This window comes from Sinohyriopsis cumingii, chromosome 4 (assembly GCF_028554795.1).
Source record: "Sinohyriopsis cumingii isolate HCF-2022 chromosome 4, ASM2855479v2, whole genome shotgun sequence".
NCBI classification, from domain to species: domain Eukaryota; kingdom Metazoa; phylum Mollusca; class Bivalvia; order Unionida; family Unionidae; genus Sinohyriopsis; species Sinohyriopsis cumingii.
This window is the reverse complement of record NC_142964.1, coordinates 137,379,246-137,399,863: the sequence shown is the minus strand read 5'-3', so window position 1 is coordinate 137,399,863 and position 20,618 is coordinate 137,379,246. Positions and strand designations below refer to the sequence as shown.

Here is a 20,618-nt window from a genome sequence, read left to right as displayed (position 1 = left end):
CGTTTCACAAGGCTGAATAGCTTACACAGATGATATCTTATCCGAAATATACCTCTAATATGTTCAGCCTTTATCTCTTTTTTTTGTACAATATACTATTTTCACTGGAGAAATCAGAAAGGAGGGTGAACACTCAAGCGACACACTCCCACTGCCCCTTACACCCCAAAGTGTGGTGGTGGTGGTTAAACTTCAAACGACGTCTACGCTAATTTGGTGCGGGCAAGTGGTTAAATATGGTATGCTATTTCACGCGGTTGAATAGATTATAAGGAAGATAGATGATCCTTCATACAGTTTAAGTCTGGGTAGGTTTATACAACGTCAGAGGATCACGTATACATAGCAATGGATTCCATCGTTTGATTTCCTGGATAAGCCTGTTTTCGGTTGAATAAATGAACTGTTATGCGCCAAAATATGGCAAATGTCAAAGCATTTTGTAATTAGACACAATAAAATATAAAGTGAAGGAGAGGTACATTGTCGTGTGCTAGATACAAAGGTACCAAGGTACTTACAGAAAGAATTATGCCAAAACATTTCAGAATAGTTTTTTCCTATTTCAATAAATGACATACACAATATTTGTTTATAAGGAATCGTCTTTCGGTATATGATTTTATCTGTTTTAGTGATTAATGTTACGCACACCCTAATTTGAACAATATCTTTATTTTAAATGCATTTTGAAATCAGTGACCTGTGCCTGACTATTCAGGCAAATTCCAAAAATAAGTATTATATATCAATCATCAATACACAATAAAATCAGCAACATATATCATATGATTCTAAGGAGCACCATTTTATAAAAGCTAGATTCTATAGGACATGTTTATACATAAACCAGTTCAAAATGACCACCTAACAGGTAGATCTACCGTATACATGACCAAGGAGATTGTTTCCCCAAACTTATAACATTCGCGTATCCCTTTTGGTACATCGGTTTTATCAGTGTACCCCTTTTCCCAATGCCGTTGTGGGTTTTGTCAGTGCGGATTTAAGTGATTTATTTTGTGCCGCATACCTCTGAATCCCTTTTGCGTACCACCGGTCGTACGAGTACACGATTCTTTCGAACACCAATGTCCTAAGGTAGATATCACATGGAAACCCTTACCTCGCAAAACTCATTAAAAATTCCCATGTGCTGACTTATTATAAATAAATCCTAAATAAAATTTAAAAATGTAATTTTCTTCGCTCGCATTAATATAAAAATGTTAATTGTAATTTCAAAAGTATGTATATCTGATTGCTACGCACGAAATTCAACTAAAAAAATGCATATTAAAAATGGTACGAAAGGACCGGTAGATATCATCATTTCAGGTGTTAAAATCACGGCCTCTAGAAGCATATCCCGCCTATAGATTTAATATTGAATTTGATACTGTAAGCATGTTTCAAGAGAATGAGCAAAATCTTACCATCAGTGTGATAAATTGCTACTTACCCTTTTTTGAACAGCTAACCTTCATTCATTCCTCCTTGGCTAAATTTTCATTCGATACTAGCTAAACAGCTGATGAAGAATAAAACAGAACTACATGAGTCGTAGAATACACAAGTACGTAAGCATTTACCCGTCCTATAAAATTCGACCAATCAACTTAATAGCGTCTGTTGTGATTACCGGTTGCGGCTTGGAACGTAACTTACTGCTCGGAGTAGAATATGATATCTTAAAACACATGAACTCATCGACTGAAATACGATATAAATATGAAGTTTGATCACTTAACACAAATAGGCATTTATTCTCTTTCTTTTGCAAATGGAATGGAATTCTCTCTGAAAATGAACGTTTTTCTTTATCATTTTATTTGAAGAAATTCTCTTTTTTTCTGTATGTTTGTTTGTCTGTATTTGAAATAAAGTCAGCATGAAAATGGAACGAATGAATAACTATACCAAATGTATTTGTGTCAGAATATAATAATGACTTTACACACACACACACACACACACACACACACACACACACAGAGTACATGAGAAAGTCGTCATGAACCGGACTGGAACACGCAAGAAATTCTATGTTGGCAATGCAGATTTAAGAAAAACATGATGCTAGAGAGTGACTTTTTAAAACGAAGTTAAACACAATAACGTTTTAAAACTGTAAAGAAGTTTTTAACATTGACCAAAAAAGGATAGAAAGAACTTTTTCCTGTTACTTTGTTTCAACCCTGACATAATCGATGAAAAAGTATACTGTGTTGTTCTTACAAAAACATGATTATATATGTAATCCGTTACCTCATATAATTGTTATGTGTACTACATGACAATACAAGCATTTTAATGTTACGGAGTTGATAGATCGGACATGAAAAGCCAATCTCGAAAATTTATCGAATTAGCAAGGTATGGATAAATGCTCAGTTAGAAACAACCACGCCAACCATAACCCCTGGAACAAAATAATACTACCACTCCCACTATAACCCCTGGAACAAAATAATACTACCACTCCCACCATAACCCCTGGAACAAAATAAACTACCACTCCCACCATAAGCCCTAGATCAAAATAATACTACAAATCTCACCGTAACCCCAGACACAAAATAGTAATACCACCCAACCATAATCCTTGGAACGAAATAATGCTACCACTCCCACTATAACCCCTGGAACAAAATAATACTACCACTCCCACCATAAGCCCATGAACAAAATAATACTACCACTCCCACCATAAGCCCATGAACAAAATAATACTACCACTCTCATCGTAACCCCAGACACAAAATAATACTACCACCCCACCATAACCCTTGGAACGAAATAATACTACCACTCCCACCATAACCCCTGAAAAAAATAATACTACCACTCGCACCATAACCCCTAAAACAAAATAATACTACCACTCTCATCATAACCCCTGGAACAAAATAAAACTAGCACTTCACCATAATCCCTGAAACAAAATAATATTACCACTCCCACCATAACCCCTTGAACAAAACAATTCATGGGTATTTCCCGAACCTGGTAATACTGAACCCTTTTCAATAGGATATTCCACGCTATGTCTTACGGTGCCTTTTATGAATATGACACCGGAATTGACATCCTATATTGGACTCAATCAAGGACGAAATTACAGTAAGAGACCGTTCATGGTTTCCTATTTGCTGAGGTGTGTTCCCTGAATATTGAGTCTGAATCTGATGTGCAACACAGTCTGGAAAATTTATTCTGAATCAAGAAGACCGAGATGATGCAACAGCCTGCACCAAGAAAGCCTTACGTAGAGCCTAGAGCATAATATCACACTCGATGACTAAACCCTTGTGGCAGTGGGCACGTTCGCTTATCTCGGCAGCACATTGCCACCTGCAGTCGACATCAATGAAGCTAAACTAGGATTTCTGAAGCAAATGTGGCCTCGGCCAGAATAGGCGTAAAGCTATGGGAACATCGAGGCATCAGTCTTAAATAAAAATTAAGGTCTACAAAGCCGTTATATTGCCGACCTGTTATACGCACGCGAAAACTGGACGGTGCACAGACGGTATGCCCAGAACCTGAACCACGTTCACATGGACTGTCTTAAGAACAAACACGAAAGATTGGGGGCGGGGAAGCTGAAGGAGGGAAAGTGATTCCGGGTTGTTCAGAAGAAATGCTTCAAAGATTCCTTTGAGTCATCTTTGAAGCACTTCAACATTGACCCTGCGTCTTGGGAAGAGCACACACAGCACCGCTCCACCTAGCGTAGTCTCGTCCATACTGGAGCTACATACTTTGATCTGAGGAGAATTGTAGCTACGATGTCGTAGCCTCAACTTGATTTGGTGTGGTTGAGGCTACGAACTGATCCCATATCATGTAATGGAGCAAAAAAAGTCGTCACTAAAGTCAGAAAAACAAACAGTGTAGAAATCAACTACATAAGTATAATCATGTTGTGAAAGAAATTTGGCTTATTTTGAATTTATTAAGCCCTTACGCGATAAAATAAATTGGCATGGTTACTCTAACCTTATCCTGTCCGCCATGACAGATAACGCCGTGACCCCTTTTCAACGTAAGGCTTGCCAGACCATATTTTGGATATTCTACGCTATATAATTATCAATCAAGTGCGAATAATCGCTTCTTGGTGGAATTTCAAAGTTGCCGATAAACCGTATTTACTTTTAATGTGCAGGATTTCTGACCCAAACGGCGCCAAACTTTTACTACGATTTGTTTACATTTCCAAAAAAGGCGTCAATGTCCTTATATGGCACACAAACAAACGAGGCTGAGAACGGAAGTAATCATTATTTGAAATAATATGGCGGATGATCTAAATGAAAATATCGACTAAAAATGGTAAAAGAGATTTTACAACTATTTCTACAATGATTTTCGATACTTCCGGTATTAAATAAGAGGACTACTCAATTTATTGGATTACATGCAAGGAATATGTTTAAAGTGTTATTATTAGGCTAAAAGAGCGCCGGGTGTGATTCACACCCGGCTTGCTCCATTAACACGTATATGCTCATGTTAGTACCCTGTCCACGAGGTACGAGTAAGGGTACTAATATTAGTACCAAGGAGAATTGTAGATGCAATACAAACGCGCAAGCAGCGTAAATCTTGGAACGTTGGCATATAGCTTAGTAATACAAAACCGTTTATTTTTATGACAAACAGGAATATGTGTACCAAGTGTAATTTCCTCATTGTTCACATTGTTCACACAAGAATAGATTTAAATGATATTGTATAAGGATATCCATATATGGTCGTTATACCGGAGTTGCGTAATAATATGGGTTCATCAAATTTCAACACATTTCATTATTAACATTTGTGACATAATGCACTGTTTTGCATGTCACAAGCAAGCTTATGCCTCGAGTGTTATCTTCTTACATTATGCCATGTTTTCATGTCACAAGCAAGCTTGTCTCGAGTGTTATCTTCTTACAAAATGCCATGTTTTGCATGTCACAAGCAACGTTGTGCCTCGAGTGTTATCTTTTTACATAATACCATGTTTTGCATGTCACAAGCAAGCTTGTGCCTCGAGTGTTATCTTCTTACATAATGCCATGTTTTGCATGTCACAAGCTAATTTGTGCCTCGTGTGTTATCTTCTTACACAATGCCATGTTTTGCATGTCACAAGAGAGTTTGTGCATCGAGGTTTATCTTCTTTCTTCATGAGCAGTTATACAGAATGACGCTGTTTTTCTTTCCTAGCTTGACGTCTAGAACGTAGTATAAATAAATTAGTATTGGCGCAGCGTCAAAAGTATCCATGTTAGCTTTACGTAGTGTAGAGTCCCGTGTATCTGGCGAAACATGTACTATCCGAAACAGATCCTGCCTAAGGTATACACATAATACACGAATGTATGAATATGCAGATTAATATGCACACCAATGGTGTGCTCATGGTAAATGGTAAAATGTTTGCGCACTTCAACATTTGGATATCGAGGAATCTGCAGTGTTTCTGTGAATTATTTTTATGATCTATCATAGGCAAAGTTCCGTATGTACAAGTTGCTTATTGGTATTGTTTACATATGAAAGTTCACAAGAGAATGGTCTGCATTAATTTTGTGCTCGAGTTCGCCAAAAGGATATGGTTATTGCCTTACCAGCGGCCTGCCTGACATTTGTCTGATTTTGTTAGACCCTGCTGTTCATTATTAATGAGACCGTTCGTGAATGGCATATCATTATATGCATTAAATCAAATTGTCCCGTCAAAGGCACAAGAAGTCATTTTAACCTGCTTCTCAGATATTTGAATAGAGTCGTTTTATTTTACCCTATATTATGTTGTCTTGGTTACCAGAGGCCACATTGCATGATTCTTGAAGCATTTATATCAATAAGTGATTGGATGATGCAGCACGCTGATGCTTTACTCTGAATAAAATACCTTAATACCACGATATTTGTTGGTTGCTATTTAACGTCAATCACTCTGTCACGTACATTGACAACAAGAAATTTGCCTCAAGCGGTTGTTTAATCAAGAGTCAATTTATTAAAATAAGTCTCAGTTAACAAGTGAAATATAAATCGAAGGAAAGTCGCAGTTATGTTTTGTTTCTTTAAATAATAAAACTAAAGATTTTAATTTCTTGAGAAAACTGGTAATTTGTATTAGGTTGGTAATTAGGTAGGTACTAGTTGGTAATTAGCGCACCACTCATTCCAGTAAGGTTCAGGATTGGTCGATAGAATGAATGATTGTACCAGACTAATGCAGTTTAATTAAATGCATACAGGCGTTTATTCACCTACAAACAAAATGCGCACATACATACATACATACATACATACATACATATGGCGAATAACAGTCATTTTGACACGCATCAGGAATTTAAATGAATGCATACATACACACATATATGCATACATACATACATACATACACGCCGACGTACCTACCTACCAACCTACACACACACAAACACACACAGACAGACAGACACATACATACATACAAACACAAACCATTTGGTGAATATTAGTCATCTTAACACACATACGGAATTGAGACGAATGCAACAAACTGACAAAGAACATTGCAAAACTAATTTTAATTAGTTTAGATGCATTCGACTCTCGCTGATCTTTTTTTTTTATAAAGCCAATTACAAAATTGAGACCGCTCTGGTGAGCTAAGTGGATTCAACATCCGGTTCAGATGCGGGAGGTTGCGGGTTCAAACCCCGACCGAATCATACCAAAGACTTATAAAAATGGTGGTAGCTGCTACTTCGTTTGGCGCTCAGCATTAAGAGGTTAGTGTTAGGGCTGGCTGGCCCGGTGTCAGGATAATATGACTGGGTGGGACATTAACCTACATGTCTGCGGCATGATGCAAAAGTGCTAGACTTCACAAAAGAACTACCACACTGCAGAGGCCGAAGCTATATGACTGAAATTATTTTTAAATCAACGTCAAAATTCCAAATAATACACACACACACACACACACACACACACACACACAGTATAGACAAAGAAGACAAGCAATAAATAGAAAAGAAAGTGTTGAATATACAAACGTTTTTATGACATTGTCTAATGGAAGTACTAGCTGAGTCTTTAAGCTCAGTAACTTCATATTAAATGAAAAGAAAATGACCTCAAACTCAATGAAGCCGTGAATGGCACGACGATGGCTCTCTTACGTGACACGACGCTGGCTCTCTCACATGGCATGACTCTGGCTCTCTCACATGGCACGACGATGGCTCTCTCACTTGGCAAGACAACGACTCTCTCACATGGCAGGACGATGGCACTTTCACATGACACGACTGTGTCTCTCTCACATGACACGACGACGGCTCACTCACATGCTAATACTTGCATGGGAAGACTAGAGTATCAGCATAGATGGAACTAACACTATACGCGAAGGCATGTTTCATAATTTATATCAAAATGCATCCGCAATATGGTAGAGAAAATCGAAATGATTTTATATCAAATGTAAACAACTTCGATCCTCCAATACAAAGTAATTGCAAAAATCTCCAAATCAATCCACATTTTTCTGGACACAACAATAAGAATGGAAGAAAACAAATACCACACATACATCTACTTAAAACCAATTAATAAATACCAGTATCTTCTCTTATCAAGCTGTCATCCAAAACGTTGCATTCGGAACATTCTTATATACAGCGTCAGCCAAAATATTGTATTCGGATCATGCCGCATATCCAGGCACTAAGGATACGGAGAATTTGCTACGTCAATCCAACATTTCACAAAATGTCTGAATAGTTGTGTAAACATTTGATTGACCGAGGCTACGACAAAATAACTGATAGCGGAGGCAATGCATAGGATTAAACAAATAAACCGCTATGACGTAATAAAATATAGAAAAATAAATGTTGAAGGAATATTGTTTACCTACCATCCAGACAATCCAAAAGTAGGTTATATCATCCTGGAAATTTGTCCCATCGTGGAATCGCGTGGCACACTAAAGTTATTCCTCCCGAGCAAACCAGTAGTAGCCTACCGCAGGCCGAAAAATTTCGAACACATCAAAGTCAAACAAAACTTAACGCCAATCCCAAACCAAGGTATGCTGGCACATACGGTCCTTATTATGATACAATATGTAAATCATGTCAACATAATAGAGGGACCACTACATTCTCTAGAATAGCGACAACGGAACAATTGAACTTACCTGGTCCAAACCTAACGGTCGAAATAGAATGTAACTAATCTTATTACATTAAAGTCTTCAGAATGATGGAGAGGAACATAAAAGGATCAGTCTTTACAGACCTGATTGGATTACGAAGAAGGCGACATAAGTCCAGTTGCAGGGTAAGGAGACATAGCTAAAATATAATCTTGTTCCTACGGTAGAAATAGGTGAATGTTTAGAGATTTATCGAATGAGATCACAGTGTCATTGTGTCTAAGTTCTAGAGGTAATTCGTTCCATGTAGCTGGGCCCTGGTACGCAAAAGAACGTTGTCAGTACGACTGAATTTTGGCAGCTGGAATACTGATAATATGCGTTGTAGAAGCGGTGTATAGACTGGTGTGTACACATGGGTGAGGTCAGATGGATATGTTGGACAAAGGGAACATATTTTGTGTTGGATTCTGGAGCGAACGGTCGTCAGCGGAGGGTTCAAGGCAGAAATGAGGTGTGCTTAGTTCTTTGAACACTATTGATGATTGGAGCAACTGCCTCGAACTTATTCGAAGTCTCTGTAGTGATATTGAGATGAAACTGACAGATAAGAATTGCATTAGTCTAGTCTAGATAGTTCTAAGGAATAGATACGAATTAGTCTAGTCTATAAAGGAACACACACATGGTTCAGTAGCGTCAGTGGAAGAAAACTGCAAACAGGGCTGGTACGTTCCAGCTCCGGATATGCACCCTTGCATGTATTTATTACATGTTGGTGTAAGAGGGGGGGGGGGAATCATCAGCGTACAATTTGCGAGACACACCGGATTTATAACACTGGAGAGGGGAAGAGCGTAAGGAATAAAGGGAACGGCCCAAGAATAGATTAACTGGGTAGAGGCAGAAGAAATGGAATGGCATGTGTTCCATTGTGAGAGTGGTTTGGACCAGTTCAAACGATGTCTGGTCAACACTGAAGGTTGCGGTTTAGTTAAAAACAGGGGAGTACTGAGTTCTTTGCGATGGCAGCAATTACACCTCCAATGGAGCGACGGGGTTACGATTTGACGGAGTAACTAGAAGTGTTATATCTGCACACTTTGGTTCATCACCTGATGTCTTTTGAGCCATGTTTCTGTCAGGAAAATGTCGATATCCTGACCATTGCAAAAGATGGCTATTTATGTGCTCGTTTTCTCGCTTGGCGCTCAGCATTAAGAGGTTAGTTTTAGGACTGGTCGGCCTGGTGCCAGGATAATATGTCTGGGTGGGATATCATGCTTCATGTCTGCGGCATGTTGCCCCAGTGCTAGACATCACTATAAACTGCTACACTGCAGATATCGTAGCGATATGACTGAAAAATTGTTAAAGCTATGTTAAAAATCCAAATCACATCAGAACACACACACACACACACACACACACACACACACACACACAGAGCTTTATGTGATTCTGATTGGTCCAAATAAGCCCATGAAATTATTGTGCAATGTTCTCTTTACTGATTGGCTGCGATAGTGGGAAAACTTTGTTAACCCTGCCTTCTGGAATGTCTAGTTGTCAATAAACATTTTGACCGCCATTTTTGATTCGATTCATGAAAGGAATTAGGGGCAGTATGGTATCGTCTCTTTCAATATGGCCAACTTACCACCACAGGGTTATTTGTTGTATATATTTTACAGAATTTTAAATGTTATCTTCTTATGCTCAATATTTACGTTTGTTTGGCTGAGTTCATCTTCATAATTGCTTCTGCAATTAATTTTATATGTTCTAAATTTTACTTTTAAATGACATCACATAACATTTTGTCGACCGATTATATTTAACAACCATGAAAATCATTTCAGCGACTCGCACTTTTGACAATTACTGAGAGTTATTCCATATACCCATTAATATGATCTCATTTATTCAAACATCATTATAAACGTAACATAGTATATTCCCATCAAAATATCATTATGAAAGTAACACAGTTTATTCCAATCAAAATATCATTATAAAAGTAACACAGTATATTCCAATCAAAATATCATTATAAAAGTAACACAGTATATTCCAATCAAAATATCATTATAAAAGTAACACAGTATATTCCAATCAAAATATCATTATAAAAGTAACACAGTATATTCCAATCAAAATATCATTATAAAAGTAACACAGTATATTCCAATCAAAATATCATTATAAAAATAATACAGTATATTCCAATCAAAATATCATTATAAAAGTAACACAGTATATTTCCAATCAAAATATCATTATAAAAGTAGCACAGTATATTTCAATCAAAATATCATTATGAAAGTAACATAGTATATTCCAATCAAAATATCATTATAAAAGTAACACAGTTTATTCCAATCAAAATATCATTATAAAAGTAACACAGTATATTCCAATGAAAATATCATTATAAAAGTAACACAGTATATTCCAATGAAAATATCATTATAAAAGTAGAATAGTATCTATCTAAATTAACATGTATGAGAGCGGAATTGTCCCATCTGAAAGTAGCGCTTCAACCGAATCATCCCAGGCCGAACTGGTTTTGGACCGAAATGACCCAAAGCCATATTATATACGGTCATTACGTCCTCCGTGTGTCCGTCGGTCACATGATTCTCCTTGTAACCCAAACACTGTTTATACCTATTCTGAGAGAAGGCCGTCAGGACCAGACAAATGTTCTAAAAGTCAAAACATAAATTATTGCAATCTCTCTCTCTCTCTCTCTCTCTCTCTCTCGTACGTTTTGCCTGAATCATTCATAATTCCTTATAATTCCTAATAACCGTATGAAATCATATTAATTATGTACCATTATCCATATAAATTTTACATCGTTTGCAGAGGAAAGGCTTATTCTAAGTTGCATCCTGACCCCGTTTGTTAATATTTATGGCAATAAAATGCGTTCGAACGGAAAACGCTAATGGAGCTCAGGAATAGATTACACTAATATAACGGTGAAGTAGTACAAGTCGAGTTACATCCTCGGACGAGGAGTGACTTATAAATGTATTATCGCAAACTATCAAGAAAGGTGCCTGGATTTTTGTTTAATTGAGAAAGGCACGCATGTAAATATTTGTAGACAGCCGTAAATTTTAGACCAGACTTAGAATGCTGGCTTGTTTTAATACAAAGACTTTTACCGAGAATCACTTATCAAGATGTATGTGTTTATATGAAATACTGATGCTCCAATTAACGGCCCAAACACATACTTTTCCTGGGACCAAAAATGAACATTTTAACACAGTATTAACGTGGTTTGACCTAGGCATGCATCACAAGAAGGGAATTAAATAGAACAAACTATGTTTCATTTCTACAGGCACTAAACTCTATCATAGCTTTTTCGACAAAGACTGTCCTTTAGATGAACTGTCCGAAATTAAGGCAGCAGCTTGCCTGAACCGAATCTGTGCTTCGTCCTACACGTGGACTTTGTCCTGATTGAAAGTTACCATTATCCTGACTGATGATTCACTAAGATGGACTGATGGAAACGAAGACTTCATATCTTTAATGCGGTCCCAGTGGGGGGGGGGGAGGGAAGCTGATTAGCATGGCCGGACCCAGAATTTGTTTTTGCTACGTGTGTTCCATTTTAGAAGTGATCGCACATTTTGACAGATATAACAAACTGTCTCTGATGTAATGATTTTTTTTGTTGGTGTAGATATTAATATATTCATTGGAAAGCTGGAATGGATAGGATAAACTATAAACCCATACCTTCTTATTCCTCCTTTTGGGGGTGGGTTGGGTAGGTAATCATAAAATTATTTTAACACTGATTACGAGTGGTGGGTGGTGGTAATTTGATTTGGTAGGGTGTTTCAACGTCAAAACAGACGACACAGAAGATAGCTTATCCTCAGTATAGCCCAGTGGTGGGCAGTCTTTCTGTCCTAAATATAGCCTAATGGTGGGCAGTCTTTGTATCCTAGATATAGCCCAACGGACTGCGGTCTTTCTGTCCTAGATATTGCCTAATGGTGGGCAGTCTTTTTATCCTAGATATAGCCCAATGGAGGGCGGCCCTTTAATGCTATAGTCCAATGGTGATGAATCGTTCTTTTTATACAATGTTTCTCTCTTTCTGCTAATATAATGTAACATTTTCACTGCGAAAAAAACAAAAACGAAAGGAGGTGAGAACCCCATTGTTTACCCCCAACCATCGTCCTCTTATGATGGTTATTAACTTTCAAACTTCTTATTACGACTCAATGGCCTCAACTAAGTAACATAAACAGGATAAACGCCAATTGTTAATGAAGTCACTGTTCCACATACACGGTTCCTGAGATTAAGTGTGAAGTCGAATTGACACAATGGAGAGGAGCATTAACAAAGCCGCACTCTACTCCCCGAATAGAGAAGACTTCTCAGATAAAAACAAAGTATCTGATAATAAAAGACTCTGAAAATCTCCTGTGTTCCTTAATAGCTTAATAAGGATAAGTTTGGCATAATAACCAGTAAGTGATATAGAACCTTTCGACGTGAATGTGTCATAGTTCTTAATATTAAAGTCAGACTGACGTTTATTTTACCAGACAAATGAAATGATTTCGTTACATTACCTTGACCTTGACCTCTTAGAAGTAAGAGCCTTTGGAATAGCTCTGTCTTTATTATGCTGCTTATTTTTCAACCTGTAGCAAATCAGAAATAATGTGTTCTTCTTACAATAAATGCACGTAGAAAGAGGTAAGGATTTCTGATACAGATGTTTGGTTCCTAAAAGTTGTGCCAGACTGAGATTTAGAAGTACTCCTATGCTGAGAGGAAGCTTTATGGACAATCAAAATATTGTATGTCAAGGAATAGTCATCAGCTGTTCGAGCAACATTTTACTATGTTTCCACATTTTGCTCATCATTGTAGGTTTTGACTTCAGTATGGACGTAATTCTTGAACTCTTCAACTAGTAGGAGTTGTCTGACGTTATGGTAATCTTGATCAACATTCTGACTTTCGGACCACCTATCAAATAGTTGTTCATTTTTTCCCTTGCAAATTCACATGAGTGTGACAAGTTTTTTGTACAGTTCCTAACCTCTGTCGATATGCCTCAGGTGCCAACCCATTGCCCATGAAGATACAATCCTTAACCACATCCTAATCACCACTTTGTTGTACCGACAGTGAAGTTTATACTTCACGAGCTTTCTAAATATATACGTATCGTAATAATGAATGGCTCTCTCGGCCATCTCAAGTTTTCAGCAAGTTTCTCAAAATCAAGAAAGCATTGAACGTTTTCTTTTAATAGGGGGACTAATATGTGTGTGTGTGTGTGTATTGCGCTTATACTCAGTCATATATATCTATTGTTATATTTTATGTAATATGTACTAAAGTAAATATACCATGAATAACAACATATCAGCATCATAAATAAAAGTGAATCTTTTTAGGAACAGCAACATATAAGCTTCATAAATAAAAAGTTTATCTTTTCTCGCTAGTATTGAATGAAATGTTTCATGAAAATACAATTATTAATTGTAGTGTCACACAATTTAATGTAATTGCTACGCACAAAAGAAATACATGTCCGAATGTGTAAGAAAGGACCGGTCGGCATCATCATTTCAAATGTTTATATCTCGGCCTCCAAAAGCCTAACCCGCCTATAGATTTAACATTGAATTTGATATTATAAGAATGGTAATAAGTTGAATTATGCTACAAAGAGAATAAGCAAAATCTTGTTAAGCAGCAGAGGGGGCGAATCGGACATTTTGTCCAATCGTTATTTTGCTTAATTAATACTTTCTGCACTCAACGATCTAGTGTCGTCAGCGCCTGGTAAAAAAAAAACGACGACGTCGTTGGGGGATCGTTCAATCGTCATTTGGTTTAATTAACACCTTCTGCGCGTCGATCCCCAGCGTCGTCAGCGTCCGGTAAGCACATCGACGACCGCGTCGATGTCATCGCCCCCTCTGCTGCTTACAATGAAAATTATTTACAACTAACCGAATATTTGGTCAAGTCCGATACGATATCGTGTCCGAGGATCATGTAAATTTATCGTTACGAATCCATGTGGGGTCGACTGAGCATGACTAAAAAAGTTTCGAAAAACATTAAAGTCCATGTCACCGCCGCACCATGTCTGCCAAATATTTCGTAGCGTGTGTGTATCAACGCCGTTGAACACAGCAAGAATATTACAGTTGTCTCTAATTACTTTTGGAATCTGAGTGTATCGTTGAGTGACATATATCACGTCAGTGTTTTTATGCCTGCCTCTGGAAAATATCCTAGCTGGGTTTTTTTGATTGTCTAACATAACATCATCGTACACGACTAGATTGTTAACGTCGCCGTCAATATCATCAATACCCGGTGCATCATTGATATCCGTAATAAACTCAATAACATTTTTTTTAGCGATCGCTGATGCATTCTCGTTGAAATCTTTCAACACCTCGTAGCATCGTTGATCATCTACGCTAGGAGCAACCAAATACAACTTATCCCACTTCATCCATCTCATTATTAAATTGAGTAACAATTGCGTCTTGCCGGATCCAGATGGTCCGATGATAATCATCCGGATCGAGTTTGGTAACGCTGCAACATGCTTAACTGGTTCTCTTGTTTTAGTCGCCGAAAAATCAATTATATTCATATTTCTATACATAAATTATGGATCTATATTGTGTGAAGTGTAGAGTACGTACTGGCACAAATGATATGACAACCGCTACAACAAGAAATAACAGATCGGCGCTTACTGGTAAGTGTGTACAATGCGGTACAAAGAAATTTAGATTTATTTCTGCTAGACCCGGGGATGTTTTAAAAAAAAGCGAGGAGGTGACATCGCAGCCAAATTGGCAAAACTCCCCGGAACACCGTGGGCAAAGTATCCAGGAGAAAAGCACCTCCCAGGATATAGCTACTGTGGCCCCGGAACACGATTAGATATCAGACTCGATGATCAAAATCAGCCCAAACCCGGTGAGTATCCAATAAACGCTATCGATAAGGCGTGTCATGCTCATGATGTTGCTTACAAAAGTAGCGATCTGCAACAGCGTCATATCGCGGATGTAAAATTAATTCACGCATTAAATGCTATTCCTGATAAATCCGTCAAAGAAAAATTAGCCTCATGGTTGGTAAAATCGGCTATGAAAGGTAAATTAATGATGGGCGCTGGTAATTAATAACAACATGGAATCCATCTATTATTCTCCGAGAGGATACTGGAAGGGGAAGGCCGCAATTGGTAAGCTTGCAAGCGCTGCAAAGGTAACAAAGACCACTGCGGCTAATTGGTTATCCAAACAGGCTATATGGCAAATCTATCTACCACCGCCTAAACAAATCAACTTCTCGCGCTTTGATGTCAGCGTACCTAATGAAGTTCATCAGGCTGATATATTATTTCTGCCGCATGACAACGGTTACAAATACGCGCTAACCGTAGTTGATGTTGCGAGTCGATACAAACAAGCGGAGCCGTTAAAAACAAAGTCGGCAACTGAAGTAGCCGCTGCGTTTGAAAGAATTTATCGAAGAGGCCCTCTGCGCTGGCCAAATCTATTACAAGTTGATCCCGGTAGTGAATTTCGCGGCGCTGTTTTATCAACGCTGAAACATCATAGCGTCGCGATACGACGAGGTCATACTGCGCTACATCGTGATCAGGCAATTGTTGAACGATTCAATCGGACTCTCGCTGAACGGTTATTTGGATATCAATACGCGAAGGAATTCATCGAAGAAAAACGATCTCGTGAATGGGTTAAAAGGTTGCTAGGTGTAATTGCAGCGTTAAATAACGAGATTACCCGAGCAATCAACATGAAGCCCAGCGACGCGATTAAATACGAGTATATACCCGGAAAATCAAAAATAGATAGCGTTTCCAAGCCGATTCTTGGCGATGTCACTGTTAGATATCTATATGAACCAGGAGAGCTTGAAGGCGGTAAAAAAAAGAGCTACTGATCCTATTTGGAGTGTTACCACGCATAACATATCAACGATAACACGATCAACTGGTAGACCACCGATCTATAGACTGGATTCAACTGCTCCTCGGCGCGGATTTACACGCGAGCAACTACAAGTGATACCTGACGATACTCAATTACCCCCGCGTGGTCTTAACTAGCGCCGTTGCGTCTATTGCACTCAAGACATGTCAACCTCACATTGTTTTTAACATGACCGAGACTGTTATCGATTCTGTCCACGGTAAATTGGCGAGCGTCTTTATCCGAATAACGCCAGCGCATTACACAATTACAACTCGTGCAGTGATTAGTCTGTTGTTGTCGTAACGCAATTATTAATTCGGCATCAATATCAAAACGCCGCTGTTTTTTTTTATCCTGTTGGCGGTAACCCGAGAGTTTTCTATCAATGACGCTTGCATCGATAATGTCGTTGGTGACTCCGTCACTGACTTCGTCAACAACAATTCTTCGAAGCTGATTTATTCTCCGTACTCGGGACACTGCAAGATAGACTAGATTCGACCATTCGATGCGATTATCAACCATCCAAACAATTGTGTCCGTGATGGTTAGTCCCTGCGAGGAATGTATTGTTGTTGCGTATCCTAGCGTCCACGGGGATTTATTAGCACGTAGCGCGTCCTCGACGACGCTGATATCAACGAGCACAATATCATTCAGCACGAGAATTTGTTTTTTTGTCCCTGACGCTGTCGGGCCCGGGATTTCAACTTCAATGTTCTGCCGCCGTGTGTCCGCGGGTCTATAACATAACGGCACTGGGCGCGTTGGAAACTTTTCCTTATGCAACGTAAACAACCTCCGCTGAAGTGTGTCTCTGACTATCTTTCTACTCGCTACAATCAAATCGTTTGGTCTCCATGTTTCCCAGAATTCATTTAACGGCGTTTCCGGAATCACCTCGCGAATTATTTCACATTGAATTTTATCCGGCTGTAATCTGATTAGTTTTTTAACCTCGCGCAGTTGTTCATCAAGTGCTCGGTAATCAGTATCGGTTTCTTCATAATAGTCTACGAACCCGCTCAACCAATCATGTGGACCCTCGCCGACAAATGGTGGTGGTTGACCATGATCCCCACACATGATTACCGCTGTATTCGCGCGCAGCAACCACTCAAGAAACATTTGTAAAGTATCTAACGAAACAGTACATATCTCATCCCAGATGATAATGTCGGGAATAAATTTTTCACCCATTCGATCAGGAGTCCACTCACCGCCGCTGTATCGAAAAAAGCTGTGATAAGTAACGGCGTCAACATTTCGTTGTTTTATCTCTCGCGCTAGTCTATGGGTCGGTGTAAGCACGATTATACTTGCCCGCGTTCGAAATAATTCAATTGCCCGAGTCGTCTTTCCTGACCCGCCACAGCCGCTTAAATAAACTGTTTTGTGTCTACAAATTGGATCAGAACACGATGGTGCATTAGACCATTCTGACAATTTATCACCACGTAAGTAGTTGTTCTCAACGGTGACATCTGCTGACGGGGAATAATCGCGTCGTATTTCATTTTTACTTCTCCATGTAACCCAACTCTCGTCCGGACTAGTAAACTCGGCTACGTTTTCCTTATACGCTACGTCAACATAAAACGAATCAACGGCTACTCTAACCGCGGTATCGGGGAATCTATTTATCATCGAGAATAAATTGATAGCGGCATAACCCAGCATAGACGCCCTCAAATGTGGATACGCCGGGCTGTCTCCGTCGCTGTAGGTAACAACTGTACCCAACCTCGTTCCATTGGACAAGAAAGCTGTTTTGCAGTTCACGTATCTATTTTTTGCCACTGCGTCCTTGATTACGAAATCATATTCTGCGTCATCTATAATCAGCCGTGAGCAATATCGTTTGTAGTCGTGGTTTTTTCCACCTTGTGTGAACTTACCAATTATTCTTCTACCGAGATCTTTTGCCTCTCTGTTTCGTTGGTTAAATATCCTCCTGGACCATTCGATGATATATTCCTCGTCGGCATCAATGTTTTTTCTGGACTCGTCAATTATGCTATCTAGACGCTCCGGTTCTGGTAACCAGACTTCAGTCTGTGCCCGGTATGATATAATCGCGTCACTGACAATCAACGAAACTAGCATGCTACAATCAATCATATACCGTAGCAGCGCTATTGGCAACCACTTCTTTTCAGCCATGTGTCTACCGATCCAAATATAGCAACAGCGATGGAGTCCTGCCGCGAATTCAAATGATACTATGCGAGCGAATCCCGTTAAATCAAAATCAGGCAGTGGTCCATTAATAGCAACACGAGTCATTTCATGACTGGGGTGTCCAAATCGTCTAAAGTACTCAGCGGCGGATCCATACCCGAGAAAACTCGCTGGATAACAGGCAACCATATCAACCGAGATCATAGCGTCGCGGTTGTATTCAGTGTTCCATAGTCCACCGTGATAGTATTCCAAACAACTGGATTGTACATCCGGTAGAAATTCCTTGCGCGTTGGTCTCCACGCATTTTTCCTTGCTGCAACATGAGCTACAACCGATGGAATCGTAAAACAATTTGTTAGCAGTTGTTCATCATGCTCTTCAAATTCCATGGCGGTTTTTTTCATCCTGTTGTGAAATGCTTCAGTGCGATATAATTCGCCGTTTGGTCTTACAAACTGATCAAAGGTATCCGCATCGTTTTCAGCGCTGCGAAGTAACCACACTGATACAGGGTCGTTTTTACACAAGTAGGCAATAGCATCAAATAGTTTCCTCTCCGCGAGAAAACCATCCCTGGAGAATTGTTCTCCCAGGAATTCTTCGGGTATATACTTTACTGTTCCATCCCGTGGAAATATTGTGATCGCGGGCGTCCATGCGTGTTCGTTATGATCAATAATTTTGATTGGGGCTCCCTTCGATTTATACTTTGATTCGTATAATACTTCACCGGTTATCGTTGTAACGGTTATTGGAAATCTCAGCGATGTTTCTAATCTCGCTATGTCGCTGATGGTTGCTCCACGCTCTTTTACGGTTAGTTCCCACTGGTTGATTTTGCTACGTCGTAAATCAGTCAATTTGTTTCCTCGACATGCATTTGTAAAATGCTCTATTATTCGTTCTGCTACACAATTTATCCCCGTTGACTGTTTCATCGGTTTCAGTTTTCCGATATCAGGTTTCTTATTTAACGGGTATATTCCATAAACAACTGCTGTTTCAGGATACGCTCGTTCATAGTATGGTCTGTCAATTCCGGTTAACAACCCCGGCTTGGAGTCGCGGCTGACAGTGACTGTTTTCTTGTCGCTGAGAACTGGTTCAAATTTATCACGTATGATCCAATCGCCTGATTCCACCCGGACAATGAATTTTACTCTGAAGAAATACCTTTTACCGTCAAGTTGTGATATTATCGTTGCTGCGCGGTTGTCGTTCATGGTAGCATCAACAACACCATCAATTCGAAATGTTGACCAACTATGAGATGCACCATCACGCTTGAATTCATTGATACAATCGCGTATTTTACTCAACAGGGTTTTATCGTTTATTAACGCTTTTGGTGTGTCCTTGAGGACTCTATCGAGATTGAATTTAATATTTTTCCAGGGCTTAATTACTGCTAATCTCTCAAACTCATCCATATAATTAAAACAAGTATTTAAATAAAAGAATATAGTATAATGAATCACTGCAAATGGTTGATGATTGGGTCGACAACCCCATGCAATAAATCATGTAGAGGTGAATTCTGCGGGTACCATTTACAAAGCGTTCGTAATGGTTCTCTTGGTCCCCTCCCGTGCTTGGTTTGCCACGTCGGTGTAAGAGGAAAATCGCAGTTGTGTATTAATTGTGGTGGAAAGCGATACAGGGAACTAAAACGCTATTATGACAAGCGAATTAAAAACGCCGTCATTGACCCCACCGCCGATTTCGTCATTAAAACCCCCCAAGACTACGTTGAAAGATTTATAATTAAACCAAATAATAAATTAGACAAGTAGTATTATTATATAAATGGACCAAGAATTTCAGCCGCATCCTGTGCTCGTCAATTACGAGGCATCTCGCGACGGCATTGTTAGAAACCGCAAACTGAAGAAGCCGGTTGGATGGAAAAATAATCAGGGGTATTTGATGTTTGGTGCCGGAAAGAAGAAATATCTCTGCCACAGAATCATCTATGAATGTTTTCACGGATTAATCGAGAATGGACTTGTGATTGATCATATTAATAGTAATAAGACTGATAATTCTCTTACAAACCTGCAAGCCATCTCTCAGAGTGAAAACACCAAAAAGGATAAAACAGGGAAACACGCAAAAAAAGCAAAGAACATCAAATCGTTTGATACAACAACGCACGAGGAAAAAACATTTCACTCCATGAATGCGGCAGGAAAATATTTTGATATTTGTATGCCCGCAGTGCGATTTGTTGCAGAAC

General features: G+C 39.0%; 1 protein-coding gene across 2 annotated transcripts in view; it reads right to left on the bottom strand.

Annotated features, from left to right (window-relative positions):
• LOC149802159 (neuronal acetylcholine receptor subunit alpha-10-like) overlaps window positions 1-20,618 on the bottom strand; it is a 214,022-nt gene that overhangs the window by 92,450 nt on the left and 100,954 nt on the right. The window contains exon 1 of one of the 2 annotated variants that reach the window (XM_089956570.1): window positions 1,463-1,633. The exons of the other annotated variant lie outside the window; for it this stretch is intronic. The gene's annotated coding sequence lies outside the window, so the exon portion shown is untranslated. Of the gene's footprint in view, window positions 1-1,462; window positions 1,634-20,618 lie in introns of those variants that run through there. 2 annotated transcript variants of the gene reach the window in all.